The following is an 8,176-nucleotide window of genomic DNA, read 5'->3' as shown; positions in this document are numbered from 1 at the left end:
TACAAAATGTCCTCTGTCCCTTTCCTCAATCCTATTCTCTGCTCCCTTAGAAGTAACCACTATCTAAATTCTGTGTACAACTTCCACACAAGGTTTGCTACTCTTGCTACATATGCATTTATCTAGTAACAATCTAGAGTATTGTATTGTGTATTTAAAAATTTTACAGAAATGGCATATTGTACCCAATGTCCTACAGATTGCTGTTCTAATTCAACATAATTATTTTTGAAAATTTTTAGATTTAAATTCAATTTCATTAACATATAGTGTATTATTAGTTTCAAAGGTAGAATTTAATGATTCATCATTTGCACGTAACATCAAGTGCTCTCCTTAATGCCCATCCCCCAGTAACCCCCATCCCCACCCAGCTCCCCTCCAGCAACCCTCAGTTTGTTTCCTAGAGTTAAGAATCTCTTGGGGCGCCTGGGTGGCTCGGTGGGTTTAGCGACCGCCTTTAGTTCAAGTCATGATCTCAGGGTCTTGGGATCAGGGTCTCACATTGGGCTCTCTGCTGAGCAGGGAGCCTGCTTCTCCCTCTCCTTCTGTTGCTTCCCCTGCTTGGGCTCTCACTCTTTCTGTCAAATAAATATCTTAAAAAAAAAAAAACTCTAATGGTTTGTCTCCCGCTCTGTTTTTATTTTTCCTTCCCTTCCCCTATGTTCATCTGTTTTTTCATCTATTTTTTATTTTTAGAGATTTTCTTTATTTACTTGAGAGAGAGAGAGAGTGCATGCACAAGCAGGGGGAGCAGCCAAGGGAGAGGGAGAAGCAGGCTTCCCGCTGAGCAGGGACCCCCCCACACACACACCCCCCGCCCCGCCAATGCAGGGCTCGATCCCAAGACCTTGAGATCATGACCTGAGCTGCAGGCAGACACTTAGCTGACTGAGCCACCCAGGCATCCCTCATCTGTTTTGTTTTTTAAAATTGCACTTTTGACTGAAATCGTATGGTATTTGTCTTTCTCTGACTGAATTATTTCACTTAGCATAATACTTTCTAGTTTCTTCCACATCATTGCAAATGACAAGATTTCATTTTTTTCAATGGCTGAGTAATATTCCCTGGCATACATATACCACATCTTCTTTACCCATTCATCTATTGATGGACGTCTGGGACCCCAATGTTTATAGCAGCAATGCCCACAATACCCAAAATATGGAAAGAGCCCAAGTGTCAATCAACAGTAATTTTTGAGTGTTGTTCATATTAATACATGCATATATAGCTCATTCCTTTGAACTGTTGAAAGTGATTCCATTGTATGAATACGCTACAATTTGTTTACCTATTCTACTACTGACTCACAGATTTGCTTCAGTTTTTCACCATCGCCAATTATACTGGGGTGACTTTTTTTTGAAAATAGGGAATGCGGTGCACTTGGCTGGCTCAGTCAATGAAGCCCGCAACTCTTGGTCTGGGGGATGTGAGTTTGAGCTCCACACTGGATACAGAGATTACTTAAAAGTGAAATCTTTAGGAGCTCCTGATGAGTGGCTTAGTCGATTAAGCATTTGCCTTCTACTCAGGTCATTGTGTCGGGGTCCTCAGATTGAGCCCGATGTCAGGCTCCCCATTCAGCGAGGAGTCTGTTTCTCCCTCTCCTTCTGTCCCTCCCCCTGTTTGTGTGCTCTTTCTCTCTCTCAGAGAAATAAAAAATCCTTAAACAGCAACAAAAATAAAAATTAAAAAATAAATAAATAAAATTGTTAAAAATAAAATATGGAACATTTCGTGAATTTCTGTGTCCTGCATGGGGCCATGCTAATCTTCTCTGTGTCAATACAGTTTCAGTGTATGTGTTGGCCAACTGAGCAGTGGAACAACCCTTCTAGACGTGTTTTCTTGTGCGCCCAGGTAAGAGTTTCTCTGGAGTTGGAATAGCCGGGACCAGCCTCACCTTTCCCATGAACTAGCAATTTATGAAAATTCCTAATCATTGTTATGATTAGACATCCTTCGAAAAGCATTCACATTCTGTTCTCATGATGAAGTATTTCATTATTCTGGGATTTATTTTTGTCCATGGCCTGTGGTAGTGATCTAACATTATCAATGTCTTCCATTTGGACAACCAGTTTTTCCAGAACCATTTAATAAGCAGACCATCCTCTCTCCTCTTATTTATAAAGTCACCTTAGTCATGTAGCAAGTCTCCATATATGAGTGTGTCTGTCCTGGTTTCTCTGTTCCATTCCACTGAAACTCTTATCTGTCCCTGGGCCAATACCATAATGTCTTCATTGATGTATTTTTTAAAAATTTTTAAAAATATTTTATTTATTTATCTGACAGACAGAGATCACAAGTAGGCAGAGAGGCAGGCAGGGGTGGGGGGAAGTAGGCTCCGTGCTGAGCAGAGAGCTCGACGCGGGACTCCATCCCAGGACCCCGAGATCATGACCTGAGCCGAAGGCAGAGGCCTAACCCACTGAGCCACCCAGGTGCTCCTATTCCTGTATCTTTATAACAAGTCATCCTATCTGGTAAGGAAAAGTCACTCTTATTGTCCTTAAGAATGTGGGAGTCACTGACTCTTTTCTCTTCCATACAATTTGGCGGACCAGCTTATCAGATTTCACACACACACACACCCCTGCAGCGAATTTTACTGCAATTGTATTAAATATATAGATCATTTGCGAAAGAATGGATCTCTTTATGATATTGTGTCTTCCCATCTTTGAATATAGTGTACCTCTCTCTTTAGTATTGTCATCTTCTAATTGTCATTAGAAAGGTTTTACATATCTTTTGTTAAATTTGCTGAAAATCTAGTTGTTTAATAGCTTTTGTCCTATTATGAGTACGTTTTTTTCTATTTTATTTTTTGATTAGTCCTACTTAGTATATAGAATCCTCTTGAATTTATATATATGTACACATGTGTATATATATATATTTTTTTCTTTTTTCTTTTATTTATTTATTTATTTATTTATTTGACAGACAGAGATCACAAGCAGGCAAAGAGGCAGGCAGAGAGAGAGGAGGAACCAGGCTCCCCGCTGAGCAGAGAGCCCGATGCGGGGCTCGATCCCAGGACCCTGAGATCATGACCCGAGCCGAAGGCAGCGGCCTAACCCACTGAGCCACCCAGGCACCCCTGTTTTTTTTTTTTCTTAAGTAAACTCTAAGCCCAACATGGGGCTTGAACTCAGAACCCTGAGTCACACATTCCACTGACTGAGCCAGCCAGGCACCCCCGCTATTTAACTGTTTAAAAGAAAGTCTATTTATCATTGTCTCACTCCATGCACATTAAAGAGTAAAAATAAATTAGCAAAAACCATTAAAATCCAGAAGATGGTCTAAGTGAATATTTATCTGATCTCTAGAAGGGGAAAATTGTTCTATGTATGGGGGCAGGGAAGCAAGAGATTGATTGTGTAAACCTCTGCAAATAAAAGGATTATGAATTAAAAGATTAACAATAAGCCAGGCCCAAGAATAATGTCCTCATTGCACGGAGATCTGACACTGTCTCTGGTAACCAACACAGAAAGACCCCAACAGAGAAATGACGTGCGCAAGACGGATCTGTTCGCTAAGGGGGAGATAAACATAATGAAGGACTGAAAAGTTGTTCAGCCCCACTAAAAATCCCAGGAAGGTAAATTAAAACAATAATTAAATGTCATTTCTTGCCTATCGAACTAGCAAACATTTTTTTGAAGTGAGACTGTCAGAAACTTCTATTCGTTGCCCGTGCTGCTTTTCAGTAAAGCGATGTGGGTGTTTGAAATACTCGTTCACGAATGCCCGTCACGTTTTCAACAGTTTCAACCTTTCTGTTAGGGTCGCCAGATTTAGCAAATACAAATCTAGGACACCTGGTTAACTTTGCACTTCAGATAAACAACAAATAATTCATTTTTTATTAACATATAACGTGTTATTTGTTTCAGGGGTACAGGTCTGTGAATCGTCAGGCTTACACATTTCACAGCACTCACCATTGCACATACCGTCCCCAGTGTCCATCACCCAGTCACCCCAACAGTTCCTCCCCGCTCAGCAGCCCTCAGTTTGTTTCCTGAGATTAAGAGTCTCCTACGGTTTGTCTCCCGCTCCAGTTTCCTCTTGTTTCATTTCTCCTTCCCTTCCCCCATGACCCGCTGTCTTGTTTCTCAAATTCCTCATACTAGTGAGATCATAGGATAATTGTCTTTCTCTGATTGACTTATTTCGCTCAGCATGACACCCTCTAGTTCCATCCACGTCGAACAACAAATCATTTTGAAGTGTAATGATGTCCCATCCATCCATTCAAATTTCTCTGAAATTTGAACTTAACCCGCATTTCATCTGGCAACCTCCTTTTTTTATATTTGTGGAAATTCCAAGTCTAGATAAGCCCTTTCTCAGATTCTCAGTGTGTCTTGCCGCTAGCCTGTAAGCCGGTGACCTCAGCTTCGCTTTCAGGAGACTGAGATTTGACGGTGAGGGTGGTAATTAAACCAGACTCTGCATGGAGCTTCTCTTTTTGCTGACATGGATGATGAAAGGAGAGATTCTGCTTTTTTCTGGGGCTGGCGACAGTGTAGGGCAGTGGGGTTTTTTATAGTGAGGTTCAAAGCCGCCGTATATGTACAACTCTGGGATGTGCCATTTACTTAGGTTATGCTCTGTTGCGTCATGCTTGTTCGCTGACCTGGTTTGGGGCATCTTTTCTGGCAGTTTAGATCTGATTTTCCAGTCCTGCCAACAATGCTGCGAAAAACTCAATATCCTTCGGTAAACTCCTTTTCGGCTTGACCTTCCAGAGTCAGCATCTATTGCTCCTGATTTCAAGAATCCTGACTGATCGGGGCCACCTGGCTGGCTCAGTCGGTGGAGCTTGTGATGCTTGATTTCCAGGCTGTGGGTTCAAGCCCCACATTGGATGTAGAGATTGATTACAAATAAAATCTTAAAGGGGCGCCTGGGTAGCCGAGTTGTTAAGCGTCTGCCCTGGGCTCAGGTCATGATTCCAGGGTCCTGGGATTGAGCCCCAAATCGGGCTCCCTGCTCAGCGGGGAGTCTGCTTCTCCCTCTCCCACTCCCCCTGCTTGTGTTCCTTTCCTTACTGTGTCTCTGTCAATTAAATAAATGAAAATCTTTAAATCTTTAAATGAAAATCTTTAAATGTCCCCTTAAATGGGGACGTTGAGTCCCCATTCTAGGACATTTACTTGCATTTACTCTGTACTGTGGATGAAAATTTGTGCACAAAGGTGTTCATCTAAGGGTTATTTAGAAAACGGAACAATTGGAAACAATCTAACTCAAACATCTAGTTCTAGAAACAGGTGCAATCATTAAATGGAATAGTTAGAGGAATATTTAAGGACATGGAAAATGCTATACTATTAACTGACAAAATCAAGATAAAAATGTACATATGTCTTATGATCTCTAGTGTGTAAAAACCAACCAAAAAAGGAAGGAAAAGAAGCTGGAAGAAAATACGCCCAAATGGGGTTGCTCTGGGTTATCAGCTTACTTTTATCTGCTTTTTTATACTTTTCGATTTGTTACAGCGTGAGTAAGAATTATTCTTGTAGGAGCGCCTGTCGGGGTCAGTGGGGGGAGTGGGGAACTCTTGATTTCAAGATTTAGAGCTGGAGCCCCATGTTGGGTGTAGTGATTACTTAAAAATAAAATCTTTTATTTATTTATTTATTTATTTTATATATTTTATATATTTTATATTTTTTATTTTATTTTATTTATTTATTTTATTAAGATTTTATTTATTTATTTGACAGAGATCACAAGTAGGCAGAGAGGCAGGCAGAGAGAGAGGAGAAAGCAGGTTCCCTGCCGAGCAGAGAGCCCGATTGGGGGCTCCATCCCAGAACCCTGGGATCATGACCTGAGCTGAAGGCAGAGGCTTTAACCCACTGAGCCACCCAGGTACCCTTAAAAATAAAATCTTAAAAAAAAAAAAAAAGAATTGCTCTTGTAGTCATAAAAAGAAATCTCTTCTCTAACCCGATTGGATAATCTATAGCCTACTGAGCAGACACCTTTGTGTTGTGCAAACAAACTGGGTGATTTCTGTGGGGGTGGGGATTCCATGGTAATGGGATTTTTATTATTTTTAAATTTATTTTATTTATATTTTTTAAAAAGCTTTTTTATTTTTCTTTTTTTTTAAAGATTTTATTTATTTATTTGACAGAGATCACAAGTAGGCAGAGAGGCAGGCAAAGAGAGAGGAGGAAGCAGGCTCCCCGTTGAGCAGAAAGCCCGATGTGGCCCCGATCCCAGGACCCTGGGATCATGACCTGAGCTGAAGGCAGAGGCTTAACCCACTGAGCCACCCTGGCGCCCAGAAGTTTTTATTTTTTTTCCTTTTCTTTTCCTTTCTTTTCTCTTCTTTTCTTTTTTGACAGGGAGACACGGCGAGAGGGAACACAAGCTGGGGTAATGGCAGAGGGAGAAGCAGGCTTCCTGCGGAGCAGGGAGCCCAACGCAGGGCTCCATTCCAGGACCCTGGGATCATGACCTGAGCCGAAAGCAGACGCTTAACGACTGAGCCGCCCAGGTGCCCCTTATTTTTGTTCTTTTAAAGATTTATTTATTTTAGAGAGAGAGAGCACAAACCAGAGTAACAGAGGGAGAGGGAGAGAGAATCTGAAGCAGGCTGCACACTGAGCACAGAGCCCCACACAGGGCTCAATCCCATGACCCGAGATCACAACCCAAGCCAAAATCAAGAGTCGGATGCTCAACTGACTGCACCATGAGGCACCCCCATAGGAGTGGAATTTTAGAGTGACATCTCAAGTTAGGCCATGAGAACAGGATAGCAAAAGAGCTCACTGCTTCTTTCGATGCCATTCACAACAGAATTTCTTTCTTTCTTTCTTTTTTTCCTTAAAGATTTTGTTTATTTATTTATTATTTTCTTAACGATTTATTTATTTATTTGAGTACCAGCAGGGGGAGGGGCAGAGGGAGAGGGAGAAGCAGGCTCCCCATTGAACAGGGAGCCTGAGGTGGGTTGGATCCCAGGACCCTGGGATCATGATCTGAGCTGAAGGCAGACGCTTAACAACTGAGCCACCCAGGCGCCCCACAACAGAACTTCCGGAAAAATACCTTCAAGCCTCTTGGAGAAATATCTCACTTGGCTTCTCATTGTTTGCTTTTCGCTTGCTTAATAGCCCCTGACTCCCTTCTGACATCCATTTTTGGAAATCCCTCCTGTATGAGGCAGAAAAATGTACCGAGGCTAATCTCAATGTCATAATACGGCTAAAGACATCAACAAAATGCATCTTCTTGGAGTGTACATTTTTATTAGATGATGAGTAACTTTAAACAGTATTTTAAAAAATTATTTTAAAATCTTATTTTTTTTTAATTTTTTATTTTTTATAAACATATATTTTTTTATAAACATATATTTTTATCCCCAGGTCTGTGAATCACCAGGTTTACACACTTCACAGCACTCACCAAATCACATACCCTCCCCAATGTCCATAATCCCACCCCCTTCTCCCCAACCCCCTCCCCCCGGCAACCCTCAGTTTGTTTTGTGAGATTAAGAGTCACTTATGGTTTGTCTCCCTCCCAATCCCATCTTGTTTCATTTATTCTTCTACCCACTTAAGCCTCCATGTTGCATCACCACTTCCTCATATCAGGGAGATCATATGATAGTTGTCTTTCTCTGCTTGACTTATTTCGCTAAGCATGATATGCTCTAGTTCCATCCACGTTGTTGCAAATGGCAAGATTTCATTTCTTTTGATGGCTGCATAGTATTCCATTGTGTATATATACCACATCTTCTTGATCCATTCATCTGTTGATGGACATCTAGGTTCTTTCCATAGTTTGGCTATTGTGGACATTGCTGCTATAAACATTCGGGTGCATGTGTCCCTTTGGATCACTACATTTGTATCTTTAGGGTAAATACCCAATAGTGCAATTGCTGGGTCATAGGGCAGTTCTATTTTCAACATTTTCAGGAACCTCCATGCTGTTTTCCAGAGTGGCTGCACCAGCTTGCATTCCCACCAACAGTGTAGGAGGGTTCCCCTTTCTCCGCATCCTCGCCAGCATCTGTCATTTCCTGACTTGTTGATTTTAGCCATTCTGACTGGTGTGAGGTGATATCTCATTGTGGTTTTGATTTGTATTTCCCTGATGCCGAGTGATATGG

At 41.5% G+C, this 8,176-nt stretch overlaps 1 non-coding gene across 1 annotated transcript; it reads right to left on the bottom strand.

Moving 5' to 3' along the window:
- Nucleotides 1–1,728: 1,728 nt before the first annotated feature.
- Nucleotides 1,729–1,838, bottom strand: LOC131822379 (U6 spliceosomal RNA). Its single transcript, XR_009350243.1, has one exon. It is a non-coding gene; the product is annotated as a U6 spliceosomal RNA (small nuclear RNA).
- Nucleotides 1,839–8,176: the final 6,338 nt, after the last annotated feature.

This window comes from Mustela lutreola, chromosome X (genome assembly GCF_030435805.1).
Source record: "Mustela lutreola isolate mMusLut2 chromosome X, mMusLut2.pri, whole genome shotgun sequence".
NCBI classification, from domain to species: domain Eukaryota; kingdom Metazoa; phylum Chordata; class Mammalia; order Carnivora; family Mustelidae; genus Mustela; species Mustela lutreola.
Note: the sequence above shows the minus strand (reverse complement) of the source record. Positions and strands in the feature narration are given on the sequence as shown.